General features: G+C 42.4%; 1 pseudogene; it reads left to right on the forward strand.

The window, feature by feature from the left end:
• The first annotated feature begins 447 nt into the window (after positions 1-447).
• Positions 448-1,784, forward strand: LOC118834768 (annotated as a pseudogene).
• The last annotated feature ends 5,442 nt before the right edge of the window (positions 1,785-7,226 follow it).

Here is a 7,226-nt window from a genome sequence, read left to right on the forward strand (position 1 = left end):
ATCCCATATCTCTCTGCGTCAGACACAAGAATAGCATTAAAGATGTTGTTAAGCACTTGAATGAACCCTATTATTTCTGAAGCACATCCCTGAGCTACCAATCTACTCTTTTTTTTGTTCATGCTTATAATTTTATTGGCATGGAGAACCCCCAGTGTGGAAATTCCCTCCACTGAAGTAGACCATCAACTTGTCTGTAACTTACAGCCTTAAAAATATGCTTGTGGACATCGGCGTTTAAATGACTTGCCTATACTCACATAGCTAACTGTATGAAAGGCACGATTTAAACTCAGGTCTTCTTCACTACCCTCCCTCATCTTCTTCCCTAAATCTCTATCTCGCTTTTTAGCTTCTCTTTTTGTGTTACCTCCCTCCATTAAATTGTAAGCTCTTTGCCCTCGGTCTCTGTTCTCTGAGCCCAGCGGAGGAAGCCCCATTCAGAAACTCAACATGTCTATTTTGAAGATCCAAGCAAGAGAGATCTTCGACTCTCGTGGAAACCCCACTGTTGAAGTTGATCTCTACACTGAAAAAGGTCTCTTCCGAGCTGCTGTGCCCAGTGGGGCTTCTACTGGTATCCATGAGGCCCTGGAGCTCCTAGACAATGATAAGACCCGCTACATGGGGAAGGGTGTCTCAAAAGCGGTTGAGCACGTCAATAAAACTATTGCCCCAACCCTGGTTAGCAAGAAAGTGAATGTTGTGGAGCAGGAGAAGATCGACAAATTGATGATAGAGATGGACGGCACTGAAAATAAATCTAAATTTGGTGCAAATGCCATATTGGGAGTGTCTCTGGCTGTTTGTAAGGCCAGAGCTGCTGAGAAGGGTGTCTCCCTGTACCGCCATATTGCTGACCTTGCAGGCAATGCTGAAGTCATCCTTCCAGTTCCAGCCTTCAACGTGATCAACGGTGGCTCCCATGCTGGTAACAAGTTGGCCATGCAGGAGCTCATGATCCTCCCTGTTGGAGCGGCAAACTTTAAGGAGGCCATGCGCATTGGAGCTGAGGTCTACCACAACCTGAAGAGTGTGATTAAGCAGAAATATGGACAGGATGCCACCAACATAGGGGATGAGGGTGGCTTTGCTCCTAATATCCTGGAGAATAAAGAAGCTCTGGACCTGCTAAAGTCTGCTATTAGTAAGGCTGGCTACACTGATAAGGTCGTAATTGGCATGGATGTTGCTGCCTCAGAATTCTTCCGATCTGGGAAATATGACTTGGACTTCAAGTCTCCTGATGATCCCAGCAGATACATCTCCCCTTCTGAGCTTGGGGACCTCTACAAGAGCTTCGTCAAGGACTATCCCATGGTGTCTATTGAAAATCCCTTTGACCAGGATGATTGGGGAGCTTGGAAGGATCTCACTGCTACTGCAGGCATCCAGGTGGTAGGGGATGATCTCACAGTGACCAATCCCAAGCGCATTGAAAAGGCTGTGAATGAGAAAGCCTGCAACTGCCTCCTCCTCAAAGTAAACCAGATTGGCTCCGTGACTGAAACTCTCCAGGCATGCAAGCTGGCCCAGTCCAATGGCTGGGGAGTGATGGTTTCTCATCGTTCTGGGGAGACTGAAGATACCTTCATTGCAGACCTGGTGGTGGGCCTCTGCACTGGGCAGATCAAGACTGGTGCCCCTGCCGATCTGAGCGTCTGGCCAAGTATAACCAGCTTCTCAGAATTGAAGAAGAGCTGGGCAGCAAGGCCAAATTTGCTGGAAGGAACTTCAGAAACCCTCAGGCCAAGTAAGCTCTGTGGCCAGGAGGCCTATGAGCTCGTAGGCGCCAGTCACTTCTGTAGAAGTCTGCTCCTGCCCTAAGGATGGGCAGCACCAAGTACTAGACCAGTTTTGTTTTGGGTGCAGGGGCCTCCGCTGCTCAACTTCCCTCTCCCTTTCACCTTTCTGTGATGTTCTCACTGCTTTGTTAGAACTGTCTTACACCAGAGATGACCTGACATGTGGTTCTCTGTAGGAAAACCCTTATCATCTTGTGACTGGGATAGAATCACCTGGTCTCACCCCCAACCCTGGTGTTGATGTGTGGAGCCCTGTCCTTGTGATGCAGTCCCGATGAGCCCACAGGCCAGCTCCTTAGTGGCTTCTATGTGCAGAATAAAAGTATTCAGTAACCCACTGGAAAAAAAAATTGTAAGCTCTTTGAGAGCAGGGATTATCCTTATTTTTCTTATTTGTATCCCCAGAGCTTAGTACAGTATCTGGCACTTAGTAAGATGAGCCTTTTATTCACTAAGCCATGCTGCCTTTCAATTCATTATTTTTTTAAGAAAATAGACTAGTATGTCACGACTTGTTCTTGATGATGCCATGGTAGCTTTTAGTGATCACTACTTTCCTTTCCAAATAAGCACATACAATTTCCCTTAAAATGTGTTTTGTAATTTTGCCAGAAATCAAAATCAAGCCCACTGACCTACCATTTGCACTATGTACTCTCTTCCTGTCTTAAGTAAATGGCAGCTCTCTCAATCCTCCAGTATCTTCCAAGACCATATAAACCAGTGATGCAATAAAACTAGGATTCCTGAGTCCTAGCTCATTGATCTACACTATAGCCCACCTGCTCGTTAGCTTCTGAACTGAAAGAAAGTATGGCAAAAGTTCTGAGCTCCTAGATCAAGAAGAGAGATCAAGACGATCCTATGGTAGGTCCTCTACTAACAAAGGATTACTTCATTCATCATGGAAAAGGGTCTGCCAATTTATTTTACCCTTTAAAGATTTCAGGACATCTACGATCTCTTCCATAGAAGAGATTTACCTGACAAAAGGTCAGGCTAAATCAGCATCTGAGGGCTGAGAACTGCCTGTACCAAGTACCTAATATAGTTCGCATTTATATAACATTTAAAGGTTTGCAAAGTGTTTTTAAGTGGTATCCCCTTCAATCTGAACTACTCTATGAGGCAGTTGCTATTATTATCCCTATATTACACATAAGGAAACTGAGACCAAGAAGGATTAAGTGACTTGCCTGAGATAATATAACTAGTGAACAAGTGAGGCAGGGTTAGAATTCAAGTCTTCTTGACTCAAAAGGCCGGCATACTATCCTCTGCACCAACTAGCTACCTACAAAATAAAACAAAGCAGAAAGGAAAAAGCTTCTATCCTAGGAACAACTTTTTGGTTTCTTCCTGATTCCTCCTGTTGCTTCACTGCCTGGGTTTCTAATCAAAATCCCCTCCTCCCTCCACAATAGTTATTCTCATCCTCCTCACCACCCTCTTCTACCATTTTTTTCCCAAAGGATCTGTACCTTGTAGCTCTACGATTTAACTACTTTCTCCTCTGGTGTGCTTTATGTTTGAACTTTATTACCAATCTAACTTGGATTATGTTCCTTCAGGGCAAGAATCTGCCTGTGCCTGTTCAGCTGAGCTCTGTCAATGCTCAATAAATAAGAATGATAATAAGCTTTAAAGTGGGTCATGTTTGCATACCCAAGCCCCATCGACAAGTTCTCAGTAATTGGAGCCTTCGAGTGTTGTAGGAATCAAGAAAGTCTGACATTTCACTCTATCCTGGATAAGATGTAAACTATAACTGTGGGCAGTCAAGACAAGGACACAATTAGAATTCATGTGTACTTAATCATAAGCAAGTTACACTTTAATATCCAATAGGTATATCTCGAATTCCCCACCCTCTATCCCAGCATCTAAGTCTCCATGGCTACACATGATACAGCGGATAGAGTGCTACCTCTGGAGTCAGAAAGGCCTGGGCCCAAGTGTTACCTGACTCATTAGCTATGGTAGCAAACCCAACCTCCTCATCTATAAAATACGGATAATAATGTCTATGGGCTCATCACCTCAGTCACCTTAATTCTTCACTCTCTTATCTTGTCTATTGAATCTACCTTCACAAAATTTCTCATACCCATTCCTTTTTCTCCACTCCCATAGCCACCCTAGCTCAGGTCCTCATCATCTCCTGATTTGTCTCCCTGCCTCAAGGAATTCCTCCCCTAATCAATCCATCCTTCACACACTGTCAAAATGATTTTCTAAAAGCTCAAGTCTGACCATGTCGATCTAACGCTAGATAAACTCCAATAGCTCCCTAATATCTCTTGGGTCAAATACAAACTTCTTTGTTTTTCATTTAAAGCTCTTTGCAACTTTATTCCACCCAACCAACCTTTCCAATTTCATTATTCATTGTTCCCCTTTACACATTCTATTGTTCAGCCAACGTGGTGTGTTTACTTCTATCTCCCTCTTTTGGGGACATATTTTATATTGACTTATGTAGCATCACCTCTGAGCTTATTTTCCCAACTTGAACTTGGAAGTAGTCAGTTGATTTCTACTACTCAGAGTTCTCTGGGTAACTCCAATGGGCTGACACTCACCAGCTCACATTAGTTTGTTTCCCATTGATTATCAGCCAGTAGCTTCAATTAGCTTTTTTGCAAAGGTATTTATTCCAATGGTATGAGTCAGTACAGAGCATTCCCCTAAAACCAAAAGCACACCCTCCCCCTGAACACCCAAGATAGTACCTACAGAATCCAGACACTGGAATAGAGAACATGTGGCAGGGGGATAACTCACAAAACTTTGTTCTGGAGTTCATAGCCAGTTTTTTTTCCTCTGTTGCAAGCAGAGTTTCCTTCCCAAGGTGGTTATCTTTCCTTCTGTGTATGGTTTTATCTGTGCTTGACCTCATTGCATCTCTTGCTGCTCCCAGACAAATATGTTGCCTCCTACTGGATCAATCTCCAATGAAATTATTAATGTAGTAGCAGGGAGGAGGGAAAGGAAGAAACTGTATGAAGAAGAGAGGGAAAAGGGAAAACTCTCCAGCCTCCAAGAGGATTCCCTCTCAGGCATCTGGCTCCAACTCTCAAACTGAACTCCTCAGTCCCTGGCCTCTTCACCATGATTCTTTAACAGGAGACTGGGTGAACTACTGAGATCCTCTGCTAGTTAAAGCCTTCTGGGACATGGTTTGCTTCTTTGGTCAGCCAATCATACTGTCCCCTACTTAACCCAATCTGAAGAGGAGTTTACACCTATAAGGAAGTCACAGATATAAACCATCTTGTTCATATATTTAGAATTTCATGTGTGCCCTCCTCTTGTCACCTTGCAATTACCTTAATTGAGACTAAAAGTGAACCCCATGCTTAAATGTATACATTTAATTATCTCCCCCCAAGAGAATATAAGATCCTTAAGGGTGAGACTACTTCATGTTTGTTTTCCTATGTTGTGTATGAGCATAAGTCTGGAACTTAGTACTTAATGAATCTTAATTGATAATACTTCATAGAGTCATTGTGAATCTCAAATAAGATAATCTATATGTAATCTTACCTTCAATAGCCCCTCCCACAGGGAGGTTATAGATAGTGTTACTGTATCTTTTAGAGAGAATGTAATCTTGAAGAATAGGAGTTAAACCCTCAGTCTTCTCTTGGCCTCCAATAACCAATTTCCATGGGATGGGATCCTGAAGCAGAGGTTTCATATGTAGAGTAATTTGAAAACTCTAAATTTTTTAACAAATGTCAATTATTATTATAGACATCAAGTAGCTACTGACATATTGGGGGTACACTGACTCCATGCCAGTCCTTGGAACATGGCTTATTCCCTGTTTGCTTTCAATGTAAATGACCATGTGGAAGCCTGAGCTAAGCTTACCAGCAGCATCAGCCATTATGATTCAGGAATTTGCCATGGGAGATTACAAAGAGTCCTCTAGTTGTCTATAGAGATAGAAGAACTGATGACTCTAGAGCTTGTGTAACCCACCCAACTCAGTAGGCATAGAAAAATGGAGACTTGCCCTTCTGTTGCTCTTTCCTTCCTGATGGTGGTCTCAATAATCAGATGAGGAAAGGGAGGCATTCCTGTCACCCATCTGGCTACATGAGACTGAAACAAATGGCCACCCTTTTTACTTTGTGTTTATTTCTCATTTAGGCAAACAAGTGTTCTAATATGGAAGTATCCTGGAATCTTTTTGAGCTTGGAACATCTAGAGGTTCGTTTAGGGGTCCCATAGAAGGTTGTAACTTAATGGGAACTTGACACTCATGGAGTGATACTGACAGATGGCAGGAGAATCCTCTGTAATGAAGCAGAGAGGCACATGAAGGACAAATGGACACGAAGCAAAGTTCACCTGAGGAAAGGCAACTTCAAGGAGTGTGACCCATTGTAGAAAAGAGGAATTCCAGCTATGGACTCTAGTCACTAACACTCAGACTACAGCAAAGAGCTACATCTAAGAGGAACTTCACAAGGACTCTACAAAAGGAGGAAAGTATTTCCAGTGTAGGAATGTTCCTTCCTTCTTAAAAGAACTCCTTTACCATATACATTCTTTATATGTGTACCTTCGCTACTATATTACTCTAAAATTGAGCTCATTGTCCCCATGGACATTATGTTTATTGTAGAAGATGTGCCCCAGATTAACAGGGGAATGTTTTGTACTAACTGTATTACATATCTTTTCATTGTTGTTCAATCGTTTTTCAGTTATGCCCAACTCTTTGTAACACTATTTGGGATTTTCTTGGCAAAGATATTGAAGTGGTTTGTCATTTCCTTCTCCAGCTCATTTTACAGATGAGGAAACTGAGGCAAAGAGGATTGAATGACTTGCCCAGGATCATACAACTAGTAAATGTTTGAAGCCAAATTGGAACTCATGAAGAGGAGTCCTAACTTAAGGCCCAGCACTCTATCTACCATGCCATCTTTTCTAAAAAAGTTAATTGACTATTAGCAGAATGTTAGTGAGAGACACACCAGTGAGAAGTTCATGTTCTATAGGGCTAGAAGCTCAATCCCCTCGGGGTTGTTCTTACAACCTTGCAAGAAGTAGTAGTAAGCAGACATTTGGAGACTACAATCTATGTATGGGAGTGCTAGTTGGAGCAAAGTCCCACAAGGGGTGGTAGGTGGTGCAGTGGATAGAGTATAGCATGGGATCAGGAAGTCCTATGTTCAAATCTGACCTAAGACACTTACCAGCTTTCTGACCCTGGGCAAGTCACTTAACCTCTCCTTGCCTCAGTTTCCTCATCTTTAAAATGTAATAGTAATAGCACCTACCTCCCAGTGTTGTTGTTAGCATCAAATGAGATAATAATTGCAAAGCATTTAGCACAAAGCCTGGTACATAGTAAGCACTATATATAAATGTTAGTCATAAATATATATGTTTGTGTGTAT

The sequence above is a fragment of the Trichosurus vulpecula genome, chromosome 1 (genome assembly GCF_011100635.1).
Source record: "Trichosurus vulpecula isolate mTriVul1 chromosome 1, mTriVul1.pri, whole genome shotgun sequence".
Taxonomy (NCBI): domain Eukaryota; kingdom Metazoa; phylum Chordata; class Mammalia; order Diprotodontia; family Phalangeridae; genus Trichosurus; species Trichosurus vulpecula.